Here is a 17,816-nt window from a genome sequence, read left to right as displayed (position 1 = left end):
CGTTTTCGTTAGAATCCGACAGCACAAAGAAAGAGAGGATGTGTATTCGTGACCCCCCCCCCCCCCCTTTGCAGGGGACCACCGCCAGACCACCGTTGGCATGTGATGTGCCCCCACCATAGACCGCAGCAGCCGGGGAAGGCGCCGCTCTCAGCTGTCCAAGTTGGCATCCTGGCACACTCCGCGCCCACCGGTGGTGGCCGGAAGGAAGAGCTGTGGACCACAGGGTGACCCAAAGGTGCACAGCTGTAGTGAGCTGTTTCACTACCGAATGCCCTGGCTGGGTCTATGCACCGAACGTCTCCGCTCGAGGAACTAAAACTCGCATTCCACGTATATGTACGAGGCTGCATTTATTAGAATTCAGATGGAAACGCGCACATTAAAGTACAAAGCACAGCGCTGGACGTGTGTCCATGTGTGCTCCCATACTGATGAAACATTCATTTGAAGACGCGGCGTGCGTGTAGCTGCAAGATACAATGGCACGGACACCGGCCCCAGGGACGCTGAAGTACTTACCTCCTGAACTAGTAAATCCCGTGTCCACCGTCCACGGAGTCGGGTGTTTATCGGGAAGGGTAAATGCCGCCTGTGACAAGTTTTTCACTTGGAAATGGGGCAGAACTTGTACAGTTGGGCTCTACAGCAGAGTTCCCATCACGGTTTGTCTTTTTTCCAGACTTTGTCCCTTGATAAGTTTCAGACCGTCGGTCCTGTTGTACAACCAGGTGTGGGTGGGCGTGTGGTACTTGTCGCACAGCGCAGCACTTCAGCATCTGTGCTGTTTGCAGAGGGACCGGAATTTAACGAACTCTGGGCTGTTATCAGCGCCAAGTACCCGCACCCAAAACCCAATCAGACTGGAAACGCCCCAGACAAGCTATCGGTGGCATCTTAAGTTCCACCCCTCCCAACCAATCGACTGATTTATATAGCGCGTCGAATCGCCCAGGGTATCCAAGCGCTGGGAGCGCGCAGGGCTCAGAGGCCCCTCGGAGTCCCAGAAGAGAGTGGGAGGCCCGTGACTGCAGGAGGGCGGGGGCAGGTCCATTTCTCGACCACGAGGTACACACGATCGAGTGAGTGAAAGCATCTAGTCAGAAAGTGCCTAAATCCGGTTTTGCGCAATTGTGTGTTTGTGGGTCAGTCTGTGTATTGTTAGCTCGAGCCTGCGCGGGTCTGTAGGCGTGAGGCGAGAGGTGCTTGAGGCTGCGCGGGAGTGTGGACGTGAGGCGCGAGGTGCACGAGCCTGCGCGTGTCTGTGGTGTGGGGACGCGGGGCGAGAGGTGCACGAGTCTGCGCGGGTTTGTGGAGTTTGGACGTGAGGCGAGAGGTGCTCGAGCCTGCACGGGTCTGTGGAGTGTGGACGTGAGGCGAGAGGTGCTTGAGGCTGCGCGGGAGTGTGGACGTGAGGCGAGAGGTGCACGAGCCTGCGCGTGTCTGTGGTGTGGGGACGCGAGGCGAGAGGTGCACGAGCCTGCGCGGGTCTGTGGAGTGTGGACGTGAGGCGAGAGGTGCTCCGAGGCTGCGCGGGTCTGTGGACGTGAGGCGAGAGGTGCTGGAGCCTGCACGGGTCTGTGGAGTATGGACGTGAGGCGAGAGGTGCACGAACCTGCACGGGACTGTGGACGCGAAGCGAGAGGTGCTCGAGCCTGCGCCGGTTTGTGGAGTGTGGACGTGAGGCGAGAGGTGCACGAACCTGCACGGGACTGTGGACGCGAAGCGAGAGGTGCTCGAGCCTGCGCCGGTTTGTGGAGTGTGGACGTGAGGCGAGAGGTGCTCGAGCCTGCGCGGGTCTGTGGATTATGGAGTGTGGACGTGAGGCGAGAGGTGCACGAACCTGCACGGGACTGTGGACGCGAAGCGAGAGGTGCTCGAGCCTGCGCCGGTTTGTGGAGTGTGGACGTGAGGCGAGAGGTGCTCGAGCCTGCGCGGGTCTGTGGATTATGGAGTGTGGACGTGAGGCGAGAGGTGCTCGAGCCTGCGCGGGTCTGTTGGGTGAGGCGAGAGGTGCTCGAGCCTGCGCGGGTCTGTGGAGTGTGGACGCGAGGCGAGAGGTGCTCGAGCCTGCGCGGGTCTGTGGGCATGAGGCGAGAGGTGCTCGAGCCTGCGCGGGTCTGTGCACGCGAGGCGAGAGGTGCTCGAGCCTGCGCGGTTCTGTGGGCGTGAGGCGAGGGGTGCACGAGCATGCGCGGGTTTGTGGAGTGTGGACGTGAGGCGAGAGGTGCTCGAGCCTGCGCGGGTCTGTGGAGTATGGACGTGAGGCGAGAGGTGCTCGAGCCTGCACGGGTCTGTGGAGTATGGACGTGAGGCGTGTAATGGTTCTAAGGTCTTAGAACACATGGCAGCGCGAGCGCGCTAAAGAATACACAGGAGCCGGTACCGTTACGTTACTCACGCGGCTCCCGACTAACTCGCCGAGGCCACGCCCCTTTATTATTCACTCGCTAGCGTCTGACGTCACGCGTCAGCGCTAGCGCACCTCGGCAGCGCGGAAGGCTAGAACGCCTCACGCGTGCCGAACATTACACTCCTTCCAACCTTTATAAACATTAAGCAAAACATTAAAGCAAAACGATGGATCTGTTACCAGTCCTCCAGTCCTTACGGGTCACACCATATAGTCCGCCAGCTGGGATGACGGTGCCGGGTTCTTCCTCAGGTTGTAGCGGGACGGGCCGCCTCTGGAAGGGACCACCTCGGGGGTTCTGCGCCTTGGGGTGTTCGGCTCTACCCGGGCTGGGGAGCTGCCAGGCGGGTTACCCACTGGGGTGGCTGGGACGGGCTGGGAACCCTCATCCTCGCTCCGACCGTCCTCCGCTTCCTGGTCTCCTCTCGGCTGGTCGGGATCCGGCCCCTCGGGCTCGGCCCCGGGACGTGGTGGTGTTCCTGGGTGAACTTTTTTAAAGAAGGACACATCTCGCGTGACTGTTTCCGCACCTCTTTGAGCAGTCACCATCGTGCCTGTCCGGCGGGTGACCACCCATGGGTGAGGTTCAAAAGGAAGTCTGAACTTGCTGCCTGGGTAGCGGTCCCTCACATACACTCGATCCTGCTGTTGTATCCTGGACTCCTTCGCTCCTCTTCGCAGGCTGGCGTGGTCGTTCGAGCGCCTCCGGTTGGCTAATGTCTTTTCGTTGGTGGCTTGTGCCGGAACCCAAGTATGGTGGTGTGGGATCGTGTCACTTACGATTCTCCCCATGGTGGCTGTTCCTGGCGCTGCCTCGGTCGTGACATGGGGGGTCAAACGGTATTCGCGCAGGAAACTGTAGATCGCTCTCTCCAGTGGAGATCCCTCAGCCATGGCGATGCAAATGGTTTTATTAAGTGTCCTCATAAACCTCTCTACCTCTCCATTGGCCTGGGGCCACCGTGGTGTTATCTTGCGGTGAGTGATCCCCCAGCTCTTGAGATACTCTGCGAACTCCTGTCCTTGGAAAGGCGGTCCGTTGTCGGTCTTGACCACCCCGAATATGCCGTGAGTGGCGATGGTTTTTTCGAATTTCGCAATCACCTCCGTGGCTGTCTGGCTCCCCACGATTTCGACCTCTGGGTATTTGGTGAAGTCGTCAATGATGACCAACGCATACCGCCCATCGGGGAGATGTCCGAAGTCGGCACTCACGCACTCCCAAGGTCGCTGAGGATTGTCTTCGGTCGCCACTGGGTGCGGGCGCTCCGGCGGTCCTGCGGCTTGGCACCACGTGCAGGTTCTCACCGTCTGTTCCACCATCGCATCCATGCCTGGGAACCATACTTTGGCTCGGAGCCTACCCTTTGTCTTTACTACTCCTTGGTGTCCCCGGTGGGCGAGGTCCACCGCTTGTTGAGCGAGGCTGGCCGGCATGATTAGTCTTGGACCCCGCAGGAGACATCCTTGAGCGTCAACGGACAGCTCACTTTTCACCTTTAGGAACGACTCTAGTGTCAGCTTGGCTTGGGGTGTCCGTCTGTTGAGCGAGGCTTGAATTGCCCTCCAATCCCCCGATCTGACGGCCTCCGCTGCTGCTCTCACGCATTCATCGCCTTCTGAAGCTTCTATTATTGCGGCCAGGCTCATTGGAAGGGGTCGTGACCGCTCCGTCACATACCGGACATACTCCTCCGTATCCTCGGCTTCCTCCTTCTCCTCTGACGTGGCTTTCCGCGGGTGTCGTGACAGGTAGTCCGCTGGGTTCGTGGCCCCTGGTTTGTACTCCACCCGGTAGTCGTACCCTTGCAGTTGGAGTATCCATTTTTCAATCCGGGGCGGCGGCTTCGAGGACGACCCTTGGAACAGAGGAATGAGCGGCTTGTGGTCGGTTGTCACCGTGAAATGATGTCCATACACGTACACATGAAAATACCGGCATGCCCAGTGGATGGCGATGGCTTCTCGCTCGATTTGAGAGTACCGCTGCTCTGTTTCGGTCAGGGACCGGCTGGCGTAGGCGATGGGGGCCCATTCCTCATTGTCCTGGCGTTGTGTCAGGACCGCTCCCAGCCCGAACGGGCTCGCGTCGACTGCCACGTTGGTGGGCTTTGCCGGGTCGAAGTATGACAGGGTAGTGTCCGCGGATAGGGCTGCCTTCGTCGCTTGGAACGCCTGTTCCTGTTCCAGGGTGGTCACCCGCCGGACAGGCACGATGGTGACTGCTCAAAGAGGTGCGGAAACAGTCACGCGAGATGTGTTCTTCTTTGAAAACCATCTGGCCCCGTTCAGCTCTCCCAGGATGTCATCAATAGTGGGCGTCAGGTGTCGCTCTCGCTTGACCGCAGCATTGGGGAGGCGCATGTCCACACAGATGCGGACTTGTCCTGGCTGCTTCGGCTTCCTGGCGATGACGATCGGGGATACCCACGGGGTTGGCCCACTGACCTTTTCGATGATGCCTTGTCTCTCCAGGGCCTCTAGCTCCTCCTCCACCTTCTGCCGCAGGTGGAAAGCAATCCGCCGGTGCCTCAGCGCCACTGGCTGGACCGACGGGTCGATGTGTAAGGATACTTCCTTTCCTTTCAGGCATCCGATGCCTTTGAAGACTTCTCCAAACTCTTCCAGGATGGTGTCCAGTTCTTCCTCCAGAACCGCCATGGCAAACGATATTAAACTCAACTCTTCGGCCGATTGCCCGCTCAGCAGCATCCCGCTGCCCTCTTCCGTGACATAGACGGTGGTTTTGATGCTCCTCTCGCCATGTTGAAGCTCTGTTTGGAAGCACCCGATGAGGGGAATGGGCGTCTTCTGGCCGTATGCGAACACCCTAATCTTCGCCTCTCTCAGCGGGGGTTTGGCTCGCAGTTGGTGGTAGACGTTGGCGGCCATCAGCTCGATGGAGGCCCCAGTGTCGATTGTCGCCTTTACCTCTTGTTGTTGGACTAGTATGCGACATTTCGGAAGTCTGCGCTTCTTCGTCCGTGGTTGGTGGATTGCAAACACATAATGGACCGGGTACTCCCCGGTGTCGTCGTCCATGTCTTCACTGTCTGCCTCTTCGCGTACCGCATGGGCCGCCTCCTTCTTGGCTCTGGTGGACCGGCACACCGCCGCAAAGTGGTTCAGCCACCCACAGGCGCCGCACTTTTTCCCTCTGGCCGGGCAGTCTTGCATGCGGTGGGGTTGCCCGCCACAGTACCCACAGTCTTTCTTCTTTGCCTCCGGCTGTCGTTTTCCTCCGGCTTGCCTCCCTTTTGGCCGCACTACGTTCACCGTTTCCGCCACTTGCACTTGTTCCGTCTTCACAGGGCGATGTAGGGCTGCCTCCATGTGCGAGGCTCTCGCTTGCGATAGCTCCTTCGACCGCCCGAGGGTGAGGATGTCCGCCAGGGGCTTTCCTTCTTCCTGGAGGACCGTGACGCGAAGCTTAGACGAGTAACACCCCTGTATGATCTGCCCTCGGATCTCTTCCTGTTCGTCGCGGAACCCACACGTGCTGGCTAGCTCCTTCAGCCGGCCATGGAACGCATCCAGAGATTCGTCTGCCTCTTGTTTGGCCTGACGGAAGATGAACCTTTCATAGTCCCTGTTCGCCATGGGCTCAAAGTGGGCGTTGAGCGCGTTCAGCAGTGTGTGGTACGTTTTCGGCGTGGCTTCCACGAGAGTTTTGTAGATGCGGTGGATGTCTTTGCCTCCTAGGTGGAGCAGCAGTGCTCTGCGCCTTTCCCTCGCGATGCCAGCCCCTTCGAAGTAAAATTGCAGGCGGTCTGTCCAATCCTTCCAGCGCGGGGCGAGGGATGACGGGGCACCATCGACGACAAACGGCTCAATGGCGGGGATCGACGCCATCTTGGCACGTGCGCAGCACGCGGTGGAGGCTAGCTTCCTCTCTTCTGCGTCGACGCCACCAGGCGTGCACTCCCTCTGAGCGTTGCGTGTTGGCCCTCCTCGCGCTGCTGCACCAACTGGTGGGCGCGCCTACCTCCAAGCGTCGTACGCGGGATCCTCAGGCGCTTCTGGTTCGAGGCGATCACCCCTGGCATGGGCCTGGATCAGGAGGAGGACGCGGCCGTCGTCAAACACCTCGTGGGGGCAGGTGCGGCATCACCTGGGCGAGACATACCCCTTCCAGGCTGTGGATTGGGGCACCAGGGCACACCCAGCGTCACCTCCGAAGTCAGGATGGATCCTCCGGGCATCTGCAGTGTCCCCCACCAGGCCTCACAGTAGGCTCAGGCAGGGCACCATGAGGGGAGCAGCATACATAGGCTCAGGCACCATGGGATGACAAGGTGTGCAATGTGGGGCACCCAAAATAGCACAACAGGGCTCAATTGACCCCTCGTCGCCAGTGTAATGGTTCTAAGGTCTTAGAACACATGGCAGCGCGAGCGCGCTAAAGAATACACAGAAGCCGGTACCGTTACGTTACTCACGCGGCTCCCGACTAACTCGCCGAGGCCACGCCCCTTTATTATTCACTCGCTAGCGTCTGACGTCACGCGTCAGCGCTAGCGCACCTCGGCAGCGCGGAAGGCTAGAACGCCTCACGCGTGCCGAACATTACAAGGCGAGAGGTGCACGAACCTGCACGGGACTGTGGACGCGAGGCGAGTGGTGCTCGAGCCTGCGCGGGTCTGTGGACGCGTGGCGAGAGGTGCTCGAGCGGGTCTGTGGATATGAGGCGAGAGGTGCTCGAGCTTGCGCGGGTCTGTGCACGCGAGGCGAGAGGTGCTCGAGCCTGCGCGGGTCTGGGGGCGAGAGGTGCTCGAGTCTGCGCGGGTCTGTGGAGTGTGGATGCGAGGCGAGGTGTGGAGTGTGGACGCGCAGGCTCGAGCACCGAGCCTGCGCGGGTCTGTGGACATGATGCGAGAGGTGCTCGAGCTTGCGCGGGTCTGTGGACGTGAGGCAGAGGTGCACGACGCGGTGAGCACGCCTAGAGTGCCGTGGTGGTGTCACTTCGTCCCAGTTTTGAAGGCACGAGCGTGTTGTGTACTTTACATACGTCGTAGCATCGAGCCTGTCCCTGCATGTGTGGTGTGCTCATCAGCAGGTCAAGATGAGGACTGGTAGTAAAGGTGGTGTCGGGAGCAGGGCTTTAAGTGGGCCGGGTCTGAGCACCGGCAGCTTTTTTAAGGGGGCCTGGAAACGGGTCTCTATCGGGCTCTCTTTTGTGTCCTGGCACAGGCGGCCCGTTTTTTTTTTCCGGATTTGCAGTGACAGCAGCACTTCGATGTGCGCGTGGTGCAGAGGCGCAACTAGAGCCAAATTTCGGGGGGAGGCTGAATCTTTAAACAGTAGGCAGAGTGGCGCTGATTTCGGGGGTGGGGGGGCTCAATCTAGGCAGAGTGGAGCTGCAGGGGCTCTTAGAAGGGGTGAAACAACAGCGAGGCCTCATTAACATGCAAATGGTCTTTTTAAAGACCTGTGAAGTGCTCGGGCTGCTCGGGCGCGGCTTTGTGCCTGCCCGGGAAGCGGTCTCATCCCGGGCTGCCACACAGGACAGGGGGCGGGGGGGGGGGCGTAAGCCCTTTGAGTTCAATGGGTGTTGCGCGCCTGGCGTGGTGAGCCTTGTAGAGAAAGGGAAATCCTTTAAAGAGAGTCTTTTTCTCTATGGATTTCCCTTCTGTTTTTGAAACTCAGGAGCAGCAACATTGTCGTGGTGTCACTTTTTCAATATTATATAAGATAGTTGCTGCTTATTTATCTTATGCAACTAACAACCACTGACAAAGCCAATAGTCCTGACACGTAGGTATGATGTGACTTGTATCTTATATCTGGACGCAATGACAGAAACAGCAAAATACAAGTCGGGCAGCACACTATGCTAAACACAGATTTTTAGCTTACGTGTTTTTAAGCCACGCCCTTAATTACATTGACCACGCCCCTTTGGGAGACCCCTTAGTTTTTTCCTCCCACTTAAAGCCCTGGTCGGGAGCTTAATTGTTGAATGTGTTGCCCTTGTGCCTTGTCTCCTAAAGGCCTAATGGTGATGAGTGACCGACCGCTGCAATCCTTGTGCAAAACCCCTTTTGAGCTGACACTTCTAAATGGTGCTTATTGTGTTGCTAATTCGAGGTGCCGTAAAGAGCGCCCCTTGGTTACGCTTCGGCGGGTCAAACGTGCTGGGAGTTACCAAGGGAACAGGCCCTGTATGGGCTGAGGGCTTGGCTGTTGTAAGCACCACCGTCCGCAGGTCATTCCCCCAGGACTCCGAGTGTGTGCTAATTACCGCTTTTGGAACCTTCTGAACACCTCCGGGCCAGATTATTGCTTTCAACGCGGGTGACCTGTAAACCGAGCCCTGGGAGTGCTCGTGGGCCTTGTGATCCTGCAGTTTTCTGTTCGTGTTCAGCTGAGTCTCGAGCTTGAGACAGTCACCATGTGAAATAGTCCTATGCCGTATACTCTTAATTCATCTCGCTCAAGGCCTCAAGGTCACCCGATAGTACTGTGCAAGGTGCATAGCCGAAGCATAATACACGATTGGGGAATGCTAAAGTGATTCTGGTATTTTACTGACCTCTGCTGGTCGTTTTCTATCAAGTAACTTAAATAGAAGCAGTTGTCAGAATTTTTTTTAAAAAACCAGTCCCTCAGCAGAAAACAATTCTGGTATTTTACTGACCTCTACTGGTTGTTGTCTATCGTGACAGTTACATAGAGGCAGTTGAACAAGCAGAGAGTAATTCTGGTATTCTACTGACCTCTACTAGTCGTTTTCTATTAAGACTGTTAAATACAGGCAGTTAAAAAGGAAAAAAGTCCCTAAGGGAAGCAGACCAGTCCTAGGGCTGATCTCCAGAGCCCTCAAAGTACACACACCTATAAGTATACACTAAAGTATATACTAGAGGCCTCGAAAGCTCGACCTAAATAGTCTCCCAGTAACGCTGGATACTGGGGCAATCCCAGGCTAGGTGGAGGAAGAACGCCGCAGGAAAGCCGCATCGCCGGCAGCGCGCCTCATCCGTCAATCCTGTTTCACGGAGCCATACGGGTGTTCTGTACAACTCGCAACATTTATTGAGTGGATCTCTCAACAGCAAGACCTCATTCGGTTTGTTTCCTGAACCCACATTTGTATGGTTGGATTCACAAACTGCCAGCAAAGTGTGGTTCACAAGCTTCATTTGAAGTTTAAAATGATTCTGATTGGCCACTAGGGGCATTTTGCTGTCCTGCACTTAATTTGTAAAAAAAAAAGTGCCATGGCCTTTGCCGGAGGCAACTGCAGCTTGAACTACCCAATGCCCAAATCAGGGCTGCCAGTGACAGCACCAACACATCTACTAAGCATTACACTCCAACATGTGTGACAATTCAGAGTGTTCCAGACCCCCAAAGCTATTAGTAACTTTTAATATAAATGTTTAATTAATACGCAACTTCTGTGTGCTCGTCTCTTAAATACACAAGCGGCACCACCATGTTGCACACTGGTGTTGACCGTTAAGTGCCATTGCCGAGCACCAAAAACCTCCGGTTCAAATTAAGTACTGTTCCAGCCACATGAAAAGTCTTCAAAACTATGTTTCCAACCATTGCAGACCGGTGCAGGAAGGCTCACTGCCCCCCCCCCCCCCACCCCTCTCCCCCGTGGGAATTCCCGACTTAAACTTCTCTCGTTGTGCAGCTCTGCTGTTGTCAGGGTGTCCAACTTTTGGGGATTAAGTGAAACATCCAAGATTCGCGGCTGAATCTGCTGTGTTTCCATAACATTTGGTAAGAGCTGTTCTCTCCACTTCACCCACTCTGCTCTGAGGGTTATTCTGTGCCCCCCCCCCCCCCCCCCACTATCCCACAGCACCACTGAGCCCCACCACCATTTAAAGAGCGTACTGTGTCTAACCTATCAAAATGCTCCAAAGCCTTGCTTCTGCAGAGTGGCCTGTTAGTAAGACCACTATATCCAGGAGACCACATTCTTTCCAGTGTGGGACTTTGTTTTCACAAACCAATACAAGGTGGAGCTCTGGTCCCAGGGTGGGACTGGCCTAGAGGGTAATCTGGCGGTGCCGGACGGGCTGGTCTGACAGGTCAGTGTGTGGGCCGGTGTTCTGGCCTGCTGGCTCGGTTTTTACTGTTGATTACCCCAAATATTGCCTGCAGCAAGCTCCGATCCATGCAGTCTCCCACACCTTGCACAACACCTAGACAGCGTGTGCACATGCCCACCACTGCCCTGATTGGCACATGTGGGACACTTTTTAGCGGTCTCATTCACTAACGGGGGTGCTTGTATTTTGGTGCCTGTGCCTCTTTTCTGTCCCAGTCCTCTCTGCCGGTCCAGTTAGACAAGTGTTATGAATCCAGGTTATACCTTCCGGAGCTGCTGTCCACATTCCAAGGTACCTGTCATCGCCTCCACATTCCAAGGTACCTGTCATCGCCTCCACATTCCAAGGTACCTGTCATCGCCTCCACATACCAAGGTACCGGTCATCGTCTCCACATTCCAAGGTACCGGTCATCGCCTCCACATTCCAAGGTACCGGTCATCGCCTCCACATTCCAAGGTACCGGTCATCGTCTCCACATTCCAAGGTACCTGTCATCACCTCCACATTCCAAGGTACCGGTCATCGCCTCCACATTCCAAGGTACCTGTCATCGTCTCATCGTCTCTACATTCCAAGGTACCGGTCATCGCCTCCACATTCCAAGGTACCGGTCATCGCCTCCACATTCCAAGGTACCGGTCATCGCCTCCACATTCCAAGGTACCTGTCATCGCCTCCACATTCCAAGGTACCGGTCATCGCCTCCACATTCCAAGGTACCGGTCATCGCCTCCACATTCCAAGGTACCGGTCATCGCCTCCACATTCCAAGGTACCGGTCATCGCCTCCACATTCCAAGGTACCTGTCATAAAATTGGCTTCTTTCCAGTGGCGACTCCTCTGTTCTGGCGGAGGAGTGTCGTCCCGCCTGCTGCGAGCACAGCAGGCACACATGAATAAAATGGTAATAAATACCATTTAATGTTGGTCGCAGGCTTGCGCTGTTACAGCACGGGGGCAGGGGGCAAGGCTGATTCGTGCAATTGCACTGTTACTGCAGGCCCTGTCAGTGCGCATGTCAGATTGGCCGGGGGATTGCAGCCACAGTCCCCCAGCCCCAAAATGTGCGCTCGCTATAGCTTGCTCCAATGATTGGTCGGAATCACTTTGCACAGGGTGGAGGAAGTTCTTCTCTTTGCCGCTGCCTGCTGGAGTCACCGCCGAGGAGATAGACACCGGACGTGGCTCCCTGCAACATATATGGTGAGGTTTTTGGGCATCGCACTCACCATATTTTAATGTTACTAGCCGCCACTGCTTGTTTCTCTAATCACACAAATGTGTGTACCTCCGTGTTCTGAACTCCGCACTTATTTTATCACTGTGCTTGTAATTTAGAAGAGCCCCAAATGAATCTCTTTTGAAGAGTTGATGTCTTGAATCGCACAGTGGCTCCTATCGAGACCCTTACAAACAATTGTGAAAAAGACAATAATATTTTACAGAGCTAATAGTTAAGACAAAGGCTTGCTTCCAGAGGCCTTTTCTTGTTATCAGAGTGTAAACCTGAAACTGGAAGCATGTTTTATGACATAGCCTAGGTATAGCTAGACTTGTTCTCACGTGAGCCCAGCATTGACTGCTCTCCTCAGGGACCCTTGTGAGTCGTGCACACATCCAGGGGATGGTCATGTCGCTCAAGCTTCTTCTCAACATTTGCCTTGGCTCAGCTTCTTAAGCAGCACCAGGTAGAGTCCGAAGAATGTTCTAAGAAGCTTCGAGAGACATGGGCTCCCAAAACAGAGTACCCACTGAAAAGGCAGTTTGTTTCATTCAAGGGCAAGCCTTAAGAGTTTTATAAAGGACTCTTGCCCACTAGTTCCTTCTTGTGGCATGTGCCATCTTTGGTGATTGAAGTGGGCGGGATCGCAGGGGCGCGACGTGCCCATACTTTTTTAATTTTAGAAACCAAGTTCTCCTTACATCTTATGAAAATATGAGCGCCCCAGGATGATTAATTCCGACAGTTGAAATGCTTCAGCTGCAGTGTAAGGAATGGAGTCTCCTATCCTGTGAAACCAAGGAGGGGCAGACAGCTAAACAAGCCTTCCTGCCAGGGTGCCTGCTGCCTGAAAGAAAAGCAAATGTACGTAATTGGCCAATCAGCAAGCTTGTTTCCAGTCCAGGGAAGGCATGGCTTGGCAGTTCGGGCTGGACTGTTCCCATGAGGCACAGGGTCCGACTGATTTGCATATGGCCATGTCTGAACTGGGGTGGCAGAGTGGGCTAAAGAACGGTGAAGGATCAAACCCAGATCTGTTGACTGGGTATGAGTGTTTGATTGGTTCTGATGCTCCGTCCATCACCACCCCCTTTTGTACAGCTTTGTTCGCCATAAGTTGGCAGGGTATGCTCAGACGTGAGTCCCTTGCTCACTTTGCCACTGGATTCAAGCAAGCCTGGCTGAAGACGGCTGAAATGCCAGAAACCGGTCCTAGGAAGCTTGTTTCCGGTCCAGGGAAGGCATGGCTTGGCAGTTCGGGCTGGACTGTTCCCATGAGGCACAGGGTCAGACTGATTTGCATATGGCCATGTCTGAACTGGGGTGGCAGAGTGGGCTAAAGAACTGTGATGGATCAAACCCAGGTCTGTTGACTGGGTGTGAGTGTTTGATTGGTTCTGATGCTCCGTCCATCACCACCCCTCTTTGCACCGCTTTGTTCGCCATAAGTTGGCAGGGTATGCTCAGACGTGATTCCCTTGCTCACTTTGCCACTGGATTCAAGCAAGCCTGGCTGAAGACTGCTGAAATGCCAGAAACCGGTCCTAGGAAGCTTGTTTCCGGTCCAGGGAAGGCATGGCTTGGCAGTTCGAGCTGGACTGTTCCCATGAGGCACAGGGTCAGACTGATTTGCATGTGGCCATGTCTGAACTGGGGTGGCAGAGTGGGCTAAAGAACGGTGATGGATCAAACCCAGATCTGTTGACTGGGTGTGAGTGTTTGATTGGTTCTGATGCTCCGTCCATCACCACCCCCTTTTGTACCGCGTAGATGTATATATGAGCACGTCATTGATGGATGGTTTAGTGGATATTTGAGTGTTTGCAAGAGTAGATAAGGTATGTGTGTGAGAGTACATAAATGAATGAAATGGTGGCTGAGTGCATGGATAAGTGAGTGAATATAAATGAGTGCTACTTGGGTAGATTAGTGGGTGAATTGAAGAATTGCAGTGATCATGGAACAGGCAAATGTAGGGAGTGACTAAGGGAGAGGAGTTGGGCTAATGGCTTGGGTGGTCGACCTCAAATCGGGGAACCGGGTTCGAGTATCAGCAAGGACGCGCAATGTCCTGTGATTCTGGGCAAATCACTTAATCTCCCCGTGCCTAACGAAAATGAATGTGTCCTCATGTAACGTAACTGGTGCTTGTGTAAAGCGCTCTGATACCCGATAGCTTCGGGTCAAGTTCGCGCTATATAAAACTCAGTTAAAAAAAAAAGTGCATGAGCAGATCAATGGATGAATAAGATCATCAGAGTGCATGGATGAACCAATGAGTGAGCAAGTAGATGAGACAATTGATGCTTATGTTTGAGGTAGTGAGTGCGTGGTGAGATAAGCGCATGGGTGAATGAGTGGGAGGGTGAATGAATGGATGACTGGGTATATAATGCTGCCCTGAGTTGATACAGTTTCTGGCAGAGGAACCTGAAAGGGTGGTAGTAAGAGGAGCCAGCCCTGTCCAAACAGACGCATAAGTAAAAGAACAGAGCAGGCTACTCGGACGCAGTGGGTCTGACCCCCGACTCGCTTTGGCCCACCCTCATCCTGCTGCTATCTGAACTGTTACCCTGCCAACTTCCACTCATCAGGGGTTAGACCAAAGTATTTTAGTGCTGCTGTCCGCATAACCACACTATAATGCTAATGTCATTACATAATGTTATTCTAGCTCCTCCATGCGCCACCAGGCACTGCCGCTCTGTGGGTTATGTAAACTCGGCAGCCACCGCTGGATGTGTGGCCCCAAGCAGTTGTTAGGGGCCCGGCCTGGTTTGAGGAGCCATGTTTCAAAGCAAAGTCAGTCGTCCTGGGTCCAGCTAAGAAGGTTATTTTCTGTAACTTGAGTAAGAGTTTCTCACATTGCCTATCCCGGGTCATAAAATTGAGACCACATGTTCATTCAAGCTGGAGCGTCTTGGCAGAGTGCACAGAACAATTGTCACACATGTGCAGTTGTAATTACCCTACACCAGCTGTGGAAATACAAACGGCAACAAATTCAAGAAAAGGAAATGTCGTATTACAAGATGAGAGAGAGGAGGAGACAGAACGTGGAAGGGAGGGATGCAAGAGTGCATGCAGGAAGAGACTGAAAAGAGTGTTGAACATAAGAGAACTGCGTGCAGAGGAGCTCAGAAGGATGTCGGGTGAGAGTGTCGGAGTGAGAGGGCAGGCGAAAGGGGTGATGCAAGGAGTGCATGCAGGAAGAGAATGAAAAGAGTGTTGAACATAAGAGAACTGCGTGCAGAGGAGTTCAGAAGGATGTTGGATGCAAGTGTCGGAGTGAGAGGGCAGGTGAAAGGGGTGATGCAAGGAGTGCATGCAGGAAGAGAATGAAAAGAGTGTTGAACATAAGAGATGCAGAGGAGCTCAGAAGGATGTCGGATGCAAGTGTCGGAGTGAGAGGGCAGGTGAAAGGGGTGATGCAAGGAGTGCATGCAGGAAGAGAATGAAAAGAGTGTTGAACATAAGAGATGCAGAGGAGCTCAGAAGGATGTTGCATGCAAGTGTCGGAGTGAGAGGGCAGGTGAAAGGGGTGATGCAAGGAGTGCATGCAGGAAGAGAAGGAAAAGAGCGTTGAACATAAGAGATGCAGAGGAGCTCAGAAGGATGTTGGATGCAAGTGTCGGAGTGAGAGGGCAGGTGAAAGGGGTGATGCAAGAAGTGCATGCAGAAAGAGAATGAAAAGAGCGTTGAACATAAGAGAACTGCGTGCAGAGGAGCTCAGAAGGATGTCGGATGCAAGTGTCGGAGTGAGAGGGCAGGTGAAAGGGGTGATGCAAGAAGTGCATGCAGGAAGAGAAGGAAAAGAGCGTTGAACATAAGAGAACTGCGTGCAGAGGAGCTCAGAAGGATGTCGGATGCAAGTGTCGGAGTGAGAGGGCAGGTGAAAGGGGTGATGCAAGGAGTGCATGAAGGAAGAGAAGGAAAAGAGCGTTGAACATGAGATGCAGAGGAGCTCAGAAGGATGTTGCATGCAAGTGTCGGAGTGAAAGGGGTGATGCAAGGAGTGCATGCAGAAAGAGAATGAAAAGAGCGTTGAACATAAGAGAACTGCGTCCAGAGGAGTTCAGAAGGATGTTGGGTGAGAGTGTCTGAGTGAGAGGGCAGGTGAAAGGGGTGATGCAAGGAGTGCATGCAGGAAGAGAATGAAAAGAGCATGGAACATAAGAGAACTGCATACAGAGGAGTTGAGAAGGATGTCGGGTGAGAGTGTCTGAGAGGGCAGGCAAAAGGGGTGATGCAAGGAGTGCATGCAGAAAGAGAATGAAAAGAGCGTGGAACATAAGAGAACTGCGTGCAGAGGAGCTCAGAAGGATGTTGAGTGAGAGGGCAGGTGAAAGGGGTGATGCAAGAGTGCATGCAGAAAGAGGAACAGAGCGTGGAACAAGAGAACTGCGTGCAGAGGAGCTCAGAAGGATGTCGGATGCAAGTGTCGGAGTGAGAGGGCAGGTGAAAGGGGTGATGCAAGGAGTGCATGCAGGAAGAGAATGAAAAGAGTGTTGAACATAAGAGATGCAGAGGAGCTCAGAAGGATGTCGGATGCAAGTGTCGGAGTGAGAGGGCAGGCGAAAGGGGTGATGCAAGGAGTGCATGCAGGAAGAGAAGGAAAAGAGCGTTGAACATAAGAGAACTGCATGCAGAGGAGCTCAGAAGGAATGTTGGGTGAGAGTGTCTGAGTGAGAGGGCAGGCGAAAGGGAGTGATGCAAGAGTGCATGCAGAAAGAGAATGAAAAGAGTGTTGAACATAAGAGAACTGCATGCAGAGGAGCTCAGAAGGATGTTGGATGCATGTGTCGGAGAGGGCAGGTGAAAGGGGTGATGCAAGGAGTGCATGCAGAAAGAGACTGAAAAGAGCGTGGAACATAAGAGAACTGCGTGCAGAGGAGCTCAGAAGGATGTCGGGTGAGAGTGTCGGAGTGAGAGGGCAGGTGAAAGGGGTGGGAAGAGGAGAACACGAGAATCTCAGGGACTTCCTCAGACTTACCAGTATTTGATATCGCCAGAACTGAAACATGTTCAGTTCTATTTAGTTCACAACAAAATCATTGTTTTTACTCATTTCTGCTAACAAGCATTGGCAAAGCGAGTAGGTCCCGCTTGTTTTAACTGCATGTTCATTGTCTGAAATGTCTGGATGCAGTGACCAGATAAATTACAGAAATTGAATCAAATACTCGTCTCTGTTTTCATTTAATCGTTAAAGTGTCACTGAAAGTGTCACACATTTGACGTTAGAACGTCACTCGTACAGTAACTGTAACCATAGAAATGTCAAGCGTAAGCAGGAGTGAGCCTCACACTGCAGCTGAACCATTGCAATGGTCTGACGAGATCCACCGCGTGCACTGGTTTGTGTTGGATTTATTAGGCCACGCATTCAATTAATTTCAGAAACGTCTTTCCTACAGCGGCTCACGTGCCCAGGCCAGTGAGGCTCGGGTGCAGACCGAAACAAGCCCAGACCGAACCCAGTACAGGCAGGAAATGGGCGAGTGTGTCAGCGGGTGGGTCCAGGAGTAAGATCCAGTTGTGAATGAGGGAGGTGTGTGAAAGGAAGGGGGTTGGGGGGGGGGGGAGCAAGGTACCCTCTGCTCCGCCGCTAGGACTGGTGTATGGTGTGTTCTCCTCGTCAGACGGGCCACGCAGAGGGAGGTGCCTGGGGCACCCAGCAGGGCACACCTGGCTCTCCGGGGGCCTCCACCGAAGCATGGGGCGACCTGTCGGACCGCATTCCTGCTGAGTAAGGGACGGACGCCTCTTTAAAGACCGCTGCCCTGTGCCTTGTACTGATGTCTTTAGAAGATTTCCAAATAAATGCATGCGAAACTGGGTGAACCTGTTCTCTAGCGCTATCACAGCCGCTCCTCTGCCTCTATTGTTTTTTTTTTTTTTATGTAAAAGTAATTGTTTTTAAAATAACTTTTTAGGTATTGGGTTTCCGCTTAAAAAAAGCTCTTCCCCTTTCCCTCTGATTTTTAGGTCTCGCCTGACCCTGCACATCCGCTGGTCTGGCGAGACATTTTGTAGGTGGGTTTAGAAAGTGCTACCCACCTTTTTGTGCTGGCGACAAGCTACAGTGCACATGGCGTGCACGCGCAT

At 54.0% G+C, this 17,816-nt stretch overlaps 1 protein-coding gene across 5 annotated transcripts in view; it reads left to right on the top strand.

Moving 5' to 3' along the window:
- Positions 1 to 17,816, top strand: part of LOC146782899 (UDP-GlcNAc:betaGal beta-1,3-N-acetylglucosaminyltransferase 9-like) — a 242,393-nt gene that overhangs the window by 26,617 nt on the left and 197,960 nt on the right. The window contains exon 1 of one of the 5 annotated variants that reach the window (XM_085637426.1): positions 980 to 1,068. The exons of 3 other annotated variants lie outside the window; for them this stretch is intronic. The gene's annotated coding sequence lies outside the window, so the exon portion shown is untranslated. Of the gene's footprint in view, positions 1 to 979; positions 1,083 to 17,816 lie in introns of those variants that run through there. One more of the 5 variants, XM_085637424.1, reaches the window with a different exon arrangement.

This window comes from Triturus cristatus, chromosome 12, assembly GCF_964204655.1.
Source record: "Triturus cristatus chromosome 12, aTriCri1.1, whole genome shotgun sequence".
Taxonomy (NCBI): Eukaryota; Metazoa; Chordata; class Amphibia; order Caudata; family Salamandridae; genus Triturus; species Triturus cristatus.
The sequence above is the reverse complement of the archived record's forward strand: the minus strand, read 5'-3'. Positions and strand labels throughout refer to the sequence as shown.